This window comes from Triticum dicoccoides, chromosome 2A (genome assembly GCF_002162155.2).
Source record: "Triticum dicoccoides isolate Atlit2015 ecotype Zavitan chromosome 2A, WEW_v2.0, whole genome shotgun sequence".
NCBI lineage: Eukaryota > Viridiplantae > Streptophyta > Magnoliopsida > Poales > Poaceae > Triticum > Triticum dicoccoides.
This window is the reverse complement of record NC_041382.1, coordinates 719,545,700-719,554,300: the sequence shown is the minus strand read 5'-3', so window position 1 is coordinate 719,554,300 and position 8,601 is coordinate 719,545,700.

The window sequence follows — 8,601 nt, the reverse complement described above, 5'->3', positions numbered from 1 at the left end:
AAATCTCCTGGATCTTGTTCGTTCCAAAAATCACGTTCCCGAAGGTTTCATTCCGTTTGGACTCCGTTTGATATTCCTTTTCTTTGAAACCCTAAAATAGGCAAAAAAAACAATTCTGGGTTGGGCCTCCGGTTAATAGGTTAGTCCTACAAATAATATAAAGTGTATAATAAAGCCTAATAATGTCCAAAACAGAAGATAATATAGCATGGAGCAATAAAAAATTATAGATACGTTGGAGACGTATCAGACGGTAGGGCGCAAGTATAGTTGCTTCGACTTGCATAGACCGTTTCTAAATCCTGGCCATAAGTTCAGGAAAGACAAGAAGAACTTCATCAAAGGTAGAGTTGTCAAACACTCTGCACCACCTGCTTTGACAGGCCAACATACCCTAGATCAGTTAAACGCTCTTGATCCAGATCCAGAGCGTCCAGGGTATTTCAAGGGGTATAATAAGGAACACGCCTGGACTCACAAGACATGCTTCTGGGATCTGCCTTACTTCAAAGACCTCCTTTGCCCACACAACATCGACGTGATGCACACTGAAAAGAATATCGCCGAAGCCATTTTTGGTACATTGTTCAGCATAGAGGGGAAATCAAAGGATAATACTAAGGCTAGAGTCGATCAAGAGGAGCTATGTGATAGACCGTTACAAAACATGAAAGAACCGAAAGGAAAGGGGATCAACTGGACGAAGCGAAAGGCATGGTTCAATCTTGGAAGGCCAACTATGAAGGAAATTATTTTGTGGGTGAAAATGCAGTTGATGTTCCCCGATGGGTATGCAGCAAATCTAAAGAGGGGAGCGAGTCTTCAAAAATTGAAAATATTTGGTCTAAAAAGTCATGATTGGCACATATGGATTGAGCGGATAATGCCGGTGATGTTGTGTGGCTTCATCCCCGAGGATGAATGGCTAGTACTGGCAGAGCTGAGCTATTTCTTCCGTGTTCTTTGTGCGAAAGAACTATCGCCTGGCCTCCTAGAAGAAATGGAACAGTTGGTGCCAGAGTTGATCTGCAAATTAGAGAAGATCTTTCCGCCAAGCTTCTTTAATCCAATGCAACACTTGATTTTGCATCTCCCGACCGAGGCACGTTTGGGGGGGCCCGTGCAAAATCGTTGGTGCTACTCAACTGAGAGGATGCAGAAGACGCTTCGAGCAAAATGTAAACATAAACGTAGCATAGAAGCTTCGATGGCGGAGGCATTCATCACTGAGGAGGCGGCAAACTTCGTGACCGCACACTACGAAGCCAAAAATTGTCATTTGCATTCCGAAGCCTCGGTACAATGCTGACGAACCTCAAAAGGGTCAATCCAACCTCAGCCTATTCAAAGGGAATCTAGCACCAGCCGGTGGTTGGAAACCAATAAGGTTGGATGTTGAAGAATGGCGGACCATTCCGCTGTATCTCTTCAACAACCTAACAGAAGTGCGGCCGTACATCGAGTAAGATCTTGGTACATTGTTTCACAACTTATAATTCCTTTGAACTTCTCTTATTCCTGGATATTTGATGCAGTCGATACGTCGCCATATTCTCGTATGGAGCGGTGATCCAAAAGGATTCCGTCGAAGAGTATGAGCTTCTGGCAAAACAAGGAGCCGAATTTCCCGGTTTCATCTCTTGGTTAAAAAAATGGTAATTTCCATTAGACCCTTTCTTTTCTTTGGCTAGTTTGCGACTAATGCAACAATCCTTTCGTATTAAACTTGTAGGCTAATTCAAAGATTATGGATGCTGAATTGAGACAAGTAGCTAATGGTTTTGACTATAAGGTCTGTTCATTTGACAAATATGACATCAATGGGTATCGCTTTCATACCTATGGGAAAGAGCTATCTATAGCCGACCGAAAGTCTACAAATTGTTGTGTCTCTGCTACCGGTGAAGGAGGTATCGAGTATTATGGAATAGTTGAAGCAATTTATGAACTTGAATTCTATGGTGAAAACCCACCAAACGTCGTAGTCTTCAGATGTTATTGGTTCCAGCCGAGGGAGACTAGAAGGACTCATGAACATATAGGGCTAGTCGAAATCAAACAAAGCACCCATTTGGATGTTCCCGATGTCTATATTACGGCTCAACAGGCAACCCAAGTTTTCTATCTACCGTGGGCCTATCAAAGTGATCCAAATCTCAGTGGTTGCGACGTCGTTTATGAAGTGCCGCCACGTGTTAGACCACCTCCGCGCAATGAAAAGGATTATGAACCTCACATTAACCAAGACACATATGACGAAGGAGAATTCTTCCAAGAAACATGTCTTTCCAAAAACGTTTCAAGAACTGCTCTACTCCACCCTAGAACATTGAAGTAGACAACGATAGTGAATCCGACTTCACCCCTGAGCCGGAACAAGAAGAGCCGGAAGAAGAAGAAGTTACTGCTGCGGATGACCTGTCAATGCTTGAACGATTACGAAAGGTGGCCTTCCACATGATGATGCATTTATTGATGATGATGATGAGCACGTCATTACCGAGAGTGATGATGATGATGCTTTTATTAATGATGATGAAGAACACGTCATTACCGATAGTGATTATTAGGTATTCAAATTTTTACGCTGTACTTGATTTATATAGTTATTTGTATGTTTCTATGATTTATATAGTTGGTATTTACAATTTTCTTACTTTGTATGATTGTTTCTTATACATAGTGCCATGGTCTTGATGTCCGTCCCGGTCGGCCCTCCCCGCTTTATGATTCGGATATGGTAAATTCTCTTTCATAACTATTTGTTGCATTTCGCATTTATGACAATTATGGCCATCAAGTTGACATAGAGATATTTTAATCTAGGAGGTATGTGAACCGGAATTTGAAATGGACCCTCTTGTCGAGAAGTTAAATTTACTTGAAAAAGAAAATGAGTATTTGAAATAAAAATTAAAAGAATTGAAGAAGAGAAGATGACATTGGAGTTGTATGTTGTCGATGTCAACGATGATCACAAGATGAAGATGAATGCAATGAGCTTGAAGATGGATGCAATGCGCCTGAAGCTTAAGAAGATTAGAAAATATGCCATTGATAATGAGGCTTGGTATCATTATGCCGTTGGATCAGTTGTTACTTTGTTGCGATCTTCATCACATTTGTTGTGATTAGGGTAAGTTTTCTCTAGTGTTTTGCTTTACAAATGGACACTTAGCTTATTTTCCTCCTAAATGGCATGATTACCTAAGTTAGATAAAAAATGAGCTATACTTAGCTTATTCAGTTCATTTATGACATACTTAGCATACTTAGGTAAAAAATGGCATGATAATCTTTGTTAGCTCCAAAATGATATAGACTTAGCTTATTTTCCTCGAAAATGACATAATAACCTTACTAAGCTCCAAAATGACCTATTTACCTACCTTAGCTCTAAAATGACCCACACTTAGCATTTTTACCTAGCTTAGCAATAAAATGACATTTTTACCTACCTTAGTTAGAAGAAGAAGAAGATAAAGAAGAGGAGAGGAGAAAAAGAAAGAGAAGAAAAAAAATCTTCTTATTCTTCTTCTTCTAACTAGTCTTCTTCTTCTTATTCTTCGTCTTCTTCTTCTAACTTTCATCTTTCCCAATTTGCAGATTTGCTTTACATGAGGAAGCTTGGATTCACGGAGTGTAGTATTCTTGTGGTGCTTCCTTGTTGTTTATGAAAACTTGTTTGGATATGTATGTCTATATGGATATGTTGTTGGAAACTTGTTTCTGGTTATGTATATATGGATATGTTGGACTTTGTTGAACTATGTTGTTGGATTGGATGAAATATGTTATTGGACATGCTGTTGGATATGTTGGATATGTATGCATGTATATCTGTGTTTGAAACCATGTCTAATTAATGGGATTTAAATAAAAACAGGGGATATATAGCCTCTTTGCCGTCCGCTAGCAGACGACAAAGAGGACACGTGGTAGTCACCTGTGCAAACTGGGAACAATGGCTCCCTATTTGGTCATTTTGCCGTCTGCTGGCGGAAGACAAAGTGACCAGCTATGCCGTCCGCCAGCAGACAGCAATGATTCAAACATCTTTGTCGTCTGCTGGTGGACGGCATATCTGGACACGTGGCAGCTTCCCAGTGCTGCCTAGCTGGGCTCTTTGCCGTCTGCTGGCAGACGGCAAAGAGCGCCGTTAACCCCCTAACGGCTCTCACGCCACCGCACTACCGTCAGCTGTCTTTGCCGTCTGCTGGCCTCGGATGGTGGGCGGCGTAATCCTTTGCCGTCCGTGTCTAAGAAGCGGACGGCAAAGAAGGCCTTTGCTGGCAGGCGTTCATCCGGACAGTTTGCCGTCCACTAGCGGACGGCAAAGATGTTTGCCGTCCGTGATCTATGCCTTTGCCGTCCGCCATGGCGGACGACAAAGAAGCTGATTCCAGTAGTGTTAGCTAGCTAACAGAGAGAAGTGTCCTCTCTTATCTCCGTGCTTGGTTTACCAATGCTACTGCTATGCCTAAACATGGCTTAGATTGAAGTGAAGGCAACATATATGTGGTGCATGTCGAAAGTAATACTAATCCTAACTTGATCAAGTTTGGATTAGTACTACTTTTGACATGCACCACATGCATGTTGCCTTCACTTCAATCCAATCCATGTTCATTTCACCCACTGATATATAATAACTCTTGATGCTCGCATCATGCATCATCATAATAACAAGTCCTACTAATCATCATCATACAACTTCTACTCTTTATTAATAACAAGTCATACGATCATCATCCTCATTGTCATCGAACCAACCCTACTTAATTGTTCTCAGCGCATGATCATCAGTATAAGGTAGGACCTAAATACCCTCTTTAAGGTAAAATAGCATAAAACAATATAGGCCCTGACTCTCCATTATGCAGAATGGAGATCATACTGTCTCCAATTCTTGCGCTTCGCTTCCTTTTGCTTCCAAGAACCTCCTTACGACTGTCCATACATTTTTTCAATTCTATGATTTTCATGTCTCCACTTCTTTTAGAAATCCGATATGGAAAGGTGAGATTCGTAGGAAGACCTGGCTGCATGTTCAAAACATTAAGGCGACCATTCAGATACATCAGATGAGGCACACAATCATCCGGGATTTTCTGTTGAAAAACATAGTAATAACTTCGTAGTTAGCAATGTAGTTAAGTTTTAAAAGAATTTATGCAAAAGATGCACGGATGTCGTAATAGTAAAAAATCTTACCATGGCATCTCCATGGACGTTACCGTAGTTCAACACGTGCACTAGTGGCACATACTGGCCATAATGTGGAGGAGTTTTATTATAGATATTGTAATTCTCAAGATCAGTACAAAATGTGACCAAATGATTTTTCTCCTGATAAGTTAACGCAGAGCCATCGGTGTAGTAGGTTCTGTCTACCATGTTCCGCACATTGTTTGAACAATGAAAATAAGCTGTCAATGGAAAAAAGCTATCAACTATTTTGAAATGAACAATATAAATTAGTTAATAACTATGTTTGAGAAACTCACATAGCGGTAGAATTGGAAGCGTATCAACAAGGACCCAAATGTCCATATTGTCTTGGTCGATGTTAGGATCACCAATCCATGGTGACAAGCATACCCTCATAAAAACATACATCTTGCAAAGTTCTTCCCAAATTTTGCAACCAAAATGGGTTACGCTCTCAGAATTATACAAATTTACTTCAAAATCCACATCATGATGGGTCCTTATGTGAATTTTCTTTGTTTCCAAATTTTCATGGTCTTCAAAACCCATCCTCTCCAAGACATAGCGTCTTGCATGGCATGGGATAAGCTACTCAAATTGTAAAAGATGGAAATTACACATTGAAATAGTTGAATTCATGCTTAATTACGAAAAAATACACTTGTCGTCGTTGCGTACCATTGCAACATCGAAGGTATCCTCGAGCTTAATGATGAAGTGCCGACCTTCGTCCAGGTGAGCCCTGTCGCACAGACCTCGGTCGTCATGGCACCAGTCGCACTCCCCCGGGAGACTTTCGTCGTCCGAGTACGACATTCCCTATGTTCATAATTCAAACATTAAACATGTACAATTAAATATATGTACTAAAAAACCTTATAAGCTATCAACTAATCAAATGCATACGCCTTGCATAGTGCTCTCCAATTTTAGCATTCAAAGTAGAAGTGGTATTCAAATTAACATGCATTCAATTATAAGCAAAACTACATCATCTCTTGCGTCCGTACATCATCGAATATTATCACTAATACACCTCGAATAGTATCGTACATATAGCTTCGCTAATACAGCTAGCTAGAACCATAGCGCCCGACGGGTATTGGCGCGGGCGGTGGACACCCAAAGAGAAGGAACCATCAAAAGATCATAGCTCTAGTGAGATCCCTGAAGAACCTGCCAGGTATTGTCGAACCTGCCCTCCAACGCAACCATGTAGCAACGGACGTGCTCGTCCTCCTCGCTGACAGGGTGACGTACCACCTCCTCTATTCCTTTCTTCTTCTCCTCTTTTTTTCTTCTTTTTCATCTTCTTATTTATTTCTACTCATTTTCCTCTCCTCTTCTTCTTCTTCTTCTTCTTCTTCTTCTTCTTCTTCTTCTTCTTCTTCTTCTTCTTCTTCTTCTTCCTCTTCTTATTTTCCTTTTTCCTCTCCTTCTTTTTTCTAAATATGAACATATACATAAATGACTTTGATCATACACAATTTTCCTATACATACACAATATGAACATATACATAAATTGACAAAGAAAATTCTATGAACAAAAAAATCATAAAAATTCTATGAACAAAATTACAACAGAAAAAATCATAATATCACCAAAAAAATCTATGAACATATTCTTTGCATATGAACATACAAACATTTGCATATTCAACAATAATATCACCAAAAAAATCTATGAACAGAAAAAATTCTAACTTTTGCATATTCTTTTATGAAGGAATTACAACAACTAAATTAACTACACTTCTAAACGACACATCTAAATTAATACAACTACACATCTAAACTTAATTAGGAAAATGCATATGCAGAGGGCGCCCGGCGACGAGAAGAATGAGCTCACTACAGGGGGGCGGTGATGAGGAGGCAGGGCACGCGGACGGCGATGAGGAGGCAGGGCACAACGATGGCGACGACAAGGAAGCAGGGCACGGCGACGGTGACGGTGGGGTAGGGGCGCGACGAGGAGGCGTACGCAGGGGGCATGTGAGGTCAGGGCAGAGGGGTGCGAGGAGCGGCGGCGCCGGGGGCAGGGCGCGGTGAGGGCGTCGGCGACGGCTTGCTCGGGCAGCCTGCCGGCGTCGTGGATGGATTCGCCGCCGTCGGGGGGAGAGTATCTAGGAGGAGAGATCGAAGTGGGGATGGGCGGTTCTGAAATTTTCACAAGTGTGGCTTATATAGAAAGAGCATTGGTCCCGGTTCGTGTCACCATCCGGAACCAATGCCACCCTTTAGTCCCGGTTGGTACCACCAAGTGGGACCGAAGATCTCTTTTTAGCAGCCCAAAGGGCGGGAAGCAGAGGCCTTTGGTCCGGGTTGGTGGCACCAACCGGGACGAAAGGGTGGCATTGGTCCCGGTTGGTGCCACGAACCGGGACCAAAGGCACCCTTTCATCCCGGTTGGTGCCACCAACCGGGACCAAAGGGCGTGTACTGGAACTGCCATGGTGCGGTGGGATGTTTAGTCCCACCTCGCTAGCCGAGAGGGGCTCAGAGTGGTTTATAAGTCCTGTCGAGCCGACCACTTCGAGCTCCTCTCTACTGCAGGCTTACGTGCCTAAATCCACTCTCTGTGTCTATGGGCCTACTGGGCCTAATGCGGGCCTGCATCCTGGTCCAACTAGCGGGTTTCTAGTCGTATGCAGATCATGGTGGCCTAGTAGGCGACATTTTTTTTAAATTTTTTCCTGTTTTTTCTTTTTTCTTTTATTTATTTATTTATTTTTCTACTTACAGCAAAATACTTACTAGTTTTTCAGTTATTCTTTATGGTTTTAGGTAATAAAAATTATAAACTTTCTATTAGTGCCATTAATTTTCCAATTTGAATAGTTTAAATTTGAATTCTCTGAAATTTATGTGAATCACTAGTTTGTAACAAAAGAAATATTAATGATAATTTTTTTCCATTAAAGTTTCTAATAGAAAAAGTTCTTTATGAAAATTCTTTTTGCTTATAATTTTTTGAACAGAAAATACTTTGATAATTTTAGTTGCATAAATTTTATATAATTTTAGTTTCAACAATACTAGAGGTTTATAAAACTTTTTAGTTGATTCCTTTTGCTATTAGAGTTTCATTAAAGTTTTCTAGTTCATTCTTTTTTCTATTAGAGTTTCATTAAAGTTTTCTAGTTCATTCTTTTAGTTTATTATTTTTTCTATTAGAGTTTCATAAAAGTTTTCCAGATCATTCTTTTTTATATTAGTTCATTCTTTGAGCTAAATGACCCTGAAATTGAAAAGCACTTCAGATGAACTTTGAAGAGGCTGAAAATTGGCATGGCATCATCATTTCACCCACATAGCATATGCAAAAAATTAGAGAGGGTTACGGCAAAAACTGGATGCACTTTTCGAAGTATCAGGATTACATACG